This window comes from Branchiostoma belcheri, unplaced genomic scaffold (genome assembly GCF_001625305.1).
Source record: "Branchiostoma belcheri isolate BF01 breed outbred unplaced genomic scaffold, Haploidv18h27 scaffold22, whole genome shotgun sequence".
NCBI classification, from domain to species: Eukaryota; Metazoa; Chordata; class Leptocardii; order Amphioxiformes; family Branchiostomatidae; genus Branchiostoma; species Branchiostoma belcheri.
This window is the reverse complement of record NW_017803713.1, coordinates 615,034-623,866: the sequence shown is the minus strand read 5'-3', so window position 1 is coordinate 623,866 and position 8,833 is coordinate 615,034.

The window sequence follows — 8,833 nt, the reverse complement described above, 5'->3', positions numbered from 1 at the left end:
CGATTTTTTGAAAAATGGGCCTCAATTTTTGAATTATGGGTAATTTAGTGAGAAAAATGTCAAAAAATGCCATTTTTTCACCAAAATGTCGACAAAAACTAGACTTAAAATCAGAAATTAAAAAATCCCTAAAACACGATTTTTTGTCTTATTCCTAGTCTGCGAAAAATATAAAAATCGGGGATCTGGGGTAATATACGTAGCCAGGTTTGAACGATGTTTGCCTAAAAACGTGACATGACCTGTGCTCGGAAACCCGAAAATAATCGTCTTTCTGAGCGAAATTTTAAAAAATCATTGATTTAACATAAAAAGCTAACATTTAAAGGATGATAAGACGATAATTTCATCTTAATTTGACGAAATTTACCCCTGAATATTATTTGTGTATTTTCAAATATTTTACGGGTAGTCCAAAACAGGCCAAAATAGCGTGTTGTAACCCGATACCTTTTAGAACGCGCATAGCAATGGGAAAGAATGCCGTAGTGACAGACCGCCGTGGTCTTTTGTGTACATTGTTTGACTCATGTGCATGTATGTATCACCAGATCAGTGCTAACGTTGACTTTTGTTTTGTGACTTTAGGTCTTCTGACTTGGAAGTTGAAGACGTTTGAGACACAGAGATGATGTGGGCAGAATTGTGTGTTGTCCTAAGGATTATAATCGACATTCGGCAAGGAATCTACACTCAGCTATACGTCGCGTCGATTCATAAACACCTTATCATTATAAAATAAACTGCATATTTATACCATTGTAGACTTCAGCAAATGCTAAAATTTTTACTGCCCTATATTGGGCCGACGTAATGTACGTATTCATTTGGACAGCATGGTATTAATTGTGCACGACGTTGTGAATCTTTTGCAGTATCGGTATAAATTTTGCCATACATTATGCCATGTACGGATGACTATAAAATTTAGGAAGCTTTTATTTACTGATATTTTGTAGCTACTGAATATACCATTGAATAATGTGTTTTCTTTTTACGTAGGACAGAATTATTGAATTTTTACAGTACTAATAATAATGTTGATCTAGCGGAAACCAAGTTGATAAAAGCTCCTTGCGGAAACAGGGTACTGTTATCTGTGAAATCGGGGTGTTTTGTATTTTCACGTTACCTTTACTCATGATATATCCAAAAGTGGATATAAAATGTTTAGCGTGACAGGAAAACAATAGGTAATGTCTGAAATAAATACATGATATATACTGTTACTCAACACTCGTTCTCATTCAAATTTGCAAAATGCTGTCACCACTCTTTACGACTAGATATAAGCCAAATCATGGACCTCATCATTGCTTTCTTCACTTTCTTCACTTTATTAAAGGTGAACATCTTTTTGGTGTTGGAAGTTAAGTGAAGGCGAACATCACTAAAAATAACATACTTAAATCGGGACCTCATTTGCATAATTTATGAAGAAATTCTAGATTAGTCATTTTTATAAGACAAACCTGTCATTAGGTAAATGATATAATGATATGATTTGTGCAAATGTGGAACTTTAGATCTTGTTTTCATAATCAATGAAAAACATAAAACAATTTGTCAACATTCGTCAATGCAAGGGTAACATCATTTGGTGAAGGTATGAGATCGTGGACCTCTAGTTGATGTTATTTGACTGTAAGATGGGAAATATTTGCCACAGCAGTTGATAGATGTAAACAATTAGGCCTTTCGAATCTTTATATATATTTTTTCACATTCTAACATTTCATTACTAGGCATGGTAACAGCACACTCAACTCATATCAACTTACATGTATCGTATGTCGCTACCAACGCAGAGGACGAATACAGGACAAGACAATACTCAGGAAAGTCGTGTGAAGTGCCTATCCCAAGGGCACAAGATAGTAGGTGGCATGTTAGGACTCGAACCCAGGATCGCTTGGTTCCAAGTCGAGCACGCTGCATCTACGCCACACGACCCCACTTCTTACTTACTTAGGCCCTTCGCCCTTGCCAGGGCATAGGCCACCGATTATGTTCTTCCACTGCACTCGTCTCTGGGCCTTCTTTCTCAGGTCCTGCCAGCTGGTTCTGATACTCCTCATCTCCTCCTCCGTGTCCCTTCTCCGGCTGTTCTTAGGTCTACCATTCTTATGCTTGTCTTGGGTGTCAGAAGGGGAGTCAGCTTTCCAGTTTCCTTCCGGCTTTCACTGTCTAGCGTCATGAACCCCCTGTGTGGGGGCCCTTCCTTTCCCATGACGGGTTCATGTTGGGTTCTCATCATCGGTGCTTCTGTAACTGTTTCTTTTTACAGGTAGGGGTGTTGACCCTACGCCAACCCTTTTAACCTCTGGGTAGAGGTTGTCCACATTTCGTCTGGCCTCTGCCCCTTGACCTGTCCAACATGGGTGACCCTGCCAGGAGTGCTAAGCACTCCCGCTGGCATAGCTCTTGGGGTCATTGAGACACGCAAGCTCTCATACCGCGACAAGGCGTGGACATTTTGAGAGCACACGACCCCACACAATCTTAATATTTTTCTATATCGATTTAAAATGAAAATAATAAAAAAATAACACAAACAATTTACTGGTTCATGAGATAAATATTTAATGCATTCAAAACAAGGTTATAATAAGTACTAAGCGATATCAGCAGCAATAGCGCAATGCTTACCTTAACAGACGCTTTACACACAAACCTCCAAAGCTCATACATTTTTAACTATCATAATTATTGAATGCATAATAGATAATGTCTAACTTTATTTGGCTTCCGTCCAACGTGATTTTTGTTTTAGTAGCATAAGTGGCCAACTTATTTCAGCTCATATAAGTTGACAATGATGTTAATGTTCATAATAATGTTATTGTCACACATAACAGATATACATAGGCACATGCCTCTTTGACTGAACTGATATATTCTTACCTTATCTTGGCCTAGTCTCATAAGTATTTTTTACATGTATGTTATATTCTATTATTTTAAGTTATCGGTTTTCATAATAGATAAAGCAACAGCTTTTTATTCGCAATGCATCTTTTTGTGTGTATGTGTGTGTGTGTGAATGTGTATCTCAGTGTGTGCATGTGTGTATGTGCATATTGGGGGATTTGCATATGAAATGGGGATTTGCATATGAATCGATGCAAGATGGCTGCTATTTGATTTTCTGCTGCTGAATCTTCCGAGAATCTGCCGAAAATCCTGATCAAACTGAACCATCCGCTTCTACAAGTTTCACGGTTACGAAGATAAGTACCTACTGACGGACTGCAGAAACTTTTTGTCGTGTTTTTGTTTGTTTTTAACGTGATTTGAGAACGGGGAAAAATCGTCCACCATGCCAAGATGCGAGGACTGTCGGGGTGTGGGTGGACAGAACTGTCAGGGTGATTTGATACTGTGTCGGAGGTGTGTAGACCGTAGGCGCCTTCCCTCTGTCAACAAGGAACCTGCGACCTTCACTAGACCAAAGGATGTAGCTGGAAGTTCCCCCAACCCGATCCAAGGTAGCTGTCATCAGGAGGTAAACAGTGCTGCCGTCCCCGCCATTGAAGATGAGGTTGGAAGGAATGTCAGCGGCGAGTGTGACGATAGGCGCCACGGTGAGAACGATCACATTGAATGCGAACGTTGTCTTAAGTGGATGTGTGCACCATGTATGAAGATGCCTAAAGCAATGCTTAATGCGCTCATTAAGTACCGATCTTTACACTGGTATTGTCCTACCTGTGAGCCATTAGCTGTCGATGGAGCACGATCCGAAGCTGTTAATTGCACAAGTGATGAAGTGAGAGAGAAACGTTACGATGAAGTGATGATAGCATCAATTGCAGAAAAGACAGCCACAGCCATAGCCGTCAGCATCGAAAGCAAAGTTAAAGACTTAACGTTGACTAGTGCCAATAACAGCTTGCAGTCCCAGGGTCAAGGGCAAAGGCAATCTTATGCAGACGTCACGAGGAATCTCAGCCGCTTCACAGGTACTATCAACAAGATTGTGGCAGGTACCTCTACCCCTCAGTCGTCCTCGTGCAATCCTCAAGATTCCAGGGAGGTGGTCCAGTTGGTGGACGAGTACATCGAGCGGGAGAAGAGGCGCAAGAACCTCGTAGTTTTCAACGTGCCAGAGGACGTGAAGGACGATGCGACTGACAGCATGTTGAGTGATAAAGAACTATTTAAGGACATCATCAAAAAAGGAGTTTAACCTCATCCCTAAGGTACAAGCAGCCTACAGATTGGGACGAAAGACCTCTGACAAACCAAGACCGCTCTTGATCAGAATGGACAATGACGACACCTCTAGCCGCGCTCTGATCCTCAGAAGAGCGAAAGACTTAAGAAACAGTTCCCGCTGGAGCAGAGTGTACATTGTGCCCGACATGACACCAAATGAGAGGGAAGCGGACAGAAAGCTGCGACAGGAGCTCAAATCAAGGAGAGAAGCAGGAGAAGAAAACCTGGTCATCTGGCGTGGGCGTATAGTGTGCACGCAGACACCTCGGGAATCCCGGCCGCGGGACAGCCGCGATGACCATTCCCAAGCCTGACTTGATACGTACAACCACCCATCATGTAGAAACAGGAAAGAGAAAGGCAAATTGAACATTATGTACACAAACATAGACCAACTACCAAACAAGAGGGATGATCTCATGTTAGCCATAACAACAGAAGAGCCTGATGTGATCATACTTACCGAAGCAATCCCTAAGGCTCAGAGACTACCTCTTGGGGCAGCTAGAATCAGCATCCCAGGATTCACGGCGCACACGAATTTCAACCCTGACCAAGGAAAACCTCGGAGCACTGGGTCAGCGTGGGATAGTGATCTACACAGCAGACCACATCGATGCGACAGAAGTCTCCTACAATGATATTGAGTTCCAGGAACATTTGTGGGTACAAGTACGTTTGCAAAGGCAAGATAAGCTGATTATAGGAGGCATCTACCGAAGCCCATCCTCTGACCTAAGGTTGTCAACCGAACACTTGTCACACCTTTTACAAGTAGTTGTGGGGACCAGACCTACACACCTCCTAATCACCGGAGATTTCAACTACCCTGAAATCGAACTGGAAACAAACAACCTCACGTGCAAATGATGCTCACCCTTCCCACCAATTTCTACGCTGTGTGCATGAAAACTTGCTGTACCAGCATGTCTTCAAGCCGACTAGATACCGACCTGGAGAAGTACCGAACGTTCTCGACCTTGTTTTAACAAATGAAGATGGAATGGTGGAAAATATTGAGTACTTACCAGGCATTGGACAGAGTGATCATATACGGCTGCAGTTCGAAATCAAGCTGTACACTGAGAGAAAGGACAACTCAAAGCCAAGGCTCAATCTGTACCGCGGCGACTATGCCAGTATAGCTGCAGACTTAGCTGGTATTGACTGGGACACTAGACTCGAGAACAAGTCTTTTGACGAAGCGTACAGTGATTTTAAAAACGTTCTGCAAGCCAGTATTGATTCACACATTCCCCGGACTAGTAAGAAATCATCCAAGAGGAATTTGTTCGCAACCCGTGAAGTAAAGAAACTCAGCAAGAAGAAACGGGCTAGTTGGGACCGGTACACTATCTCTGGAGACGAGGTGGATTACGCACGTTACTCTGCTACTCGCAATGACCTCAGAAGCCTCACTAGAAGACTCCGATATGAGTTTGAATCCAACTCGTTCGGGATTTAAAACAGAACCCAAAGTCATTCTGGAGATATGTTAACTCTCGTCTGAAAACAAAAACTACAATTGGAGACCTAAAGAAGGCGGACGGCACCATGACTAGTAGCAACAAAGAGAAAGCAGACACCTTAAACCAGTACTTCTGTAGTGTGTTCACTGAGGAAGATACCGACAACATGCCTTGTATGGAAGCCATGTACCATGGATCTCCTCTGGAAGATATTCCAATTACGCCTGAAATTGTCTTGAAAAAACTGAAAAAAGCTTAAGAAGGGCAAGTCACCTGGACCAGACGAGTTGCACCCTAAGATTTTAGCCGAAGTTGCGGAAACCGTAGCCAATCCACTTGCTCTCATCCTTCGAAAGTCACTAGATGAAGGCCGCCTGGCAGACGAATGGAGAACTGCCCACATAACTGCCATTCATAAGAAGGGACCGAAGACCGAACCTGGAAACTACCGCCCAATAAGTCTCACATCTGTCATCGTGAAACTCTTCGAATCTGTTCTAAGGGACGCACTTGTAGAACACATGATGTTGAATGATCTGTTCTGTGACCAACAGCATGGTTTTGTGCCCGGCAGATCGTGTACGACACAGTTGATTACCACCATGGATCAGTGGACCCGGGCGGTGGAGGAAGGTGAACCTCTGGATGCCATTTATCTTGATCTTAGAAAGGCGTTTGACTCGGTTCACCATGCTCGCCTGATGTACAAACTTAGCCAGTATGGCATCAGCGGCAAGTTACATGCCTGGATCCAAGCGTTCCTAACAGACAGAAGACAGCGAGTGTGTATTGATGGTGACATGTCGGACTGGGTGAAAGTAACAAGTGGAATTCCCCAAGGATCTGTACTAGGACCATTTCTTTTTGTTGTTTTTATTAATGACATGCCCAGCGCTATCAGCAGCACCTGCTACCTCTTTGCGGACGACGCCAAGGTGTTCCGTCGTGTTAATTCTCCAGACGAGGTTGCCACCTTACAAGCAGATATCAACAACTTGGCAGTGTGGTCTAAAGACTGGCAACTCTGTTTTAACATCGAGAAGTGCAAATGCATGCACATTGGGTATGGTAACCCCTGCCAGGAATATGAGATGCAAGGCCGCACCTTGGAAGATACTAGTGAAGGGCAGGATCTGGGTGTGATTGTTGACAAGAAACTGAAGTTCCACGCGCACTGTAATGCCGCTGCTGGCAAGGCATTCCGAACGCTGGGATTGATCAGGAAGAGCTTCCAACGTCTCGATGAAACAACTGTGCCCTTGTTATATAAAACTATGGTCCGTCCTATAATCGAGTACGGAAATGCAATATGGGGTCCTTACCTCAAAGGAGACCAGGAGCTGCTTGACAGAGTCCAGCACAAGGCAACGCGACGTTATACCTGGATTTGACGAAATCAGTTATGAGGACAGACTACGGCGCCTGAAACTCCCTACCCTTGGTTATCGCCGTAAAAGAGGCGACATGATCCAGATCTTTAAGTTCGTCAAGGGTTTTGACCGCGTTGACCCGAACAGCCTGTTCAACTTCAACGTTGATGGACGCACGAGAGGTCACTCGTACAAGATAGTCAAACCTCAGGCCAAGAAGTCAACCAGAGCTAACTTCTTTAGTGTTAGGACAGTGAATTCTTGGAACAGTCTACCGGCCGAAGTTGTAGCTGCTGAAACTGTTAATAGTTTTTAAGTCAAAGATAGACAATTTCTGGAAGGGAAGGAGTACAACACTGACTTTACATAAGAAACTCCCAAAAACTCTCACATTTTAACTCTTCAGAACTGAACTTTATATTACAACTGAACTTTATATTTAGTACTGGACTTTATAGTTAGAATTGAACTTTTTATCAGAACTGAACTTTATATTTAGAACTGGACTTTATAGCTAGAACTGAACTTTATATTAGAATTGAACTTTATATTTGTGTTTTAGAACTGAAACTTGTGTTTAGAACTAAACCTAAAATTTGTGCTAGAACTCAACTTTATTTAAGCTTAGAACTGAACTTTGTGTTGTTTAAACGTTTAGCTTAAGAAGCGGATTTATATAGGCTATATAGCCTCTTTATCCGACCATTATTATATATGTATATATATGTATATGTATATGTATGTGTATGTACCGTGGCCGACAAGTACAAAATTTTACACCGCAACTTTTGGTGTTTTACACCGCAACTTTTGGTGTTTTACACTGCAACTTTGGGTGTTTTACACTGCAACTTTTTCTGTGTTTTACACTGCAACTTTTGCTGTGTTTTACACTGCAACTTTTGCTGTGTTTTACACTGCAACTTTTGGTGTTTTACACTGCAACTTTTGGTGTTTTACACTGCAACTTTTGCTGTGTTTTATACTGCAACTTTTGCTGTGTTTTACACCGCAACTTTTTGTGTTTTACACTGCAACTTTTGGTGTTTTACACTGCAACTTTTGGTGTTTTACACTGCAACTTTTGCTGTGTTTTATACTGCAACTTTTGCTGTGTGGAAAACTTACACCCCTCCCCTTTTATAATGGACGGTCCCCCTGTCAGGTCAAAGGTGACAAAGATGGCGGCGGCAAGTCACAAGCTGACGTCTAGGGACATTAAAATGAAGAAAAACGATGTCCATACCCAATAATAATGAACTAACCTGCAGAAAATTTATATCATTGCTGTTGATGTCTGGAGCTGGATATCTGACGTCCTTGATAAATTTGTTGTGACGCATGGCAGCAAAAAGCAACATAATTTTTAATCACTGGACCTGGTCGAACATTTTTAAATTTATCCCGGTCTATAGGCCAAAGCTAGAAAAACCTTTAGAAAAAAAACTAACGTCACAACGTAGCCAAGCTTTTCCTCTAAAAAACTTATGCACGAAAAGGATAACTCAGTCGACGTAGTTTGCATGCCATCGTTGTCAACTTTGACCTGACAGGGGGACCGTCCATTATAAAAGGGGAGGGGTGTAAGTTTTCCACACAGCAAAAGTTGCAGTGTAAAACACAGCAAAAGTTGCAGTGTAAAACACAGCAAAAGTTGCAGTGTAAAACACCAAAAGTTGCAGTGTAAAACACCAAAAGTTGCAGTGTAAAACACCCAAAGTTGCAGTGTAAAACACCAAAAGTTGCGGTGTAAAACACCAAAAGGTGCGGTGTAAA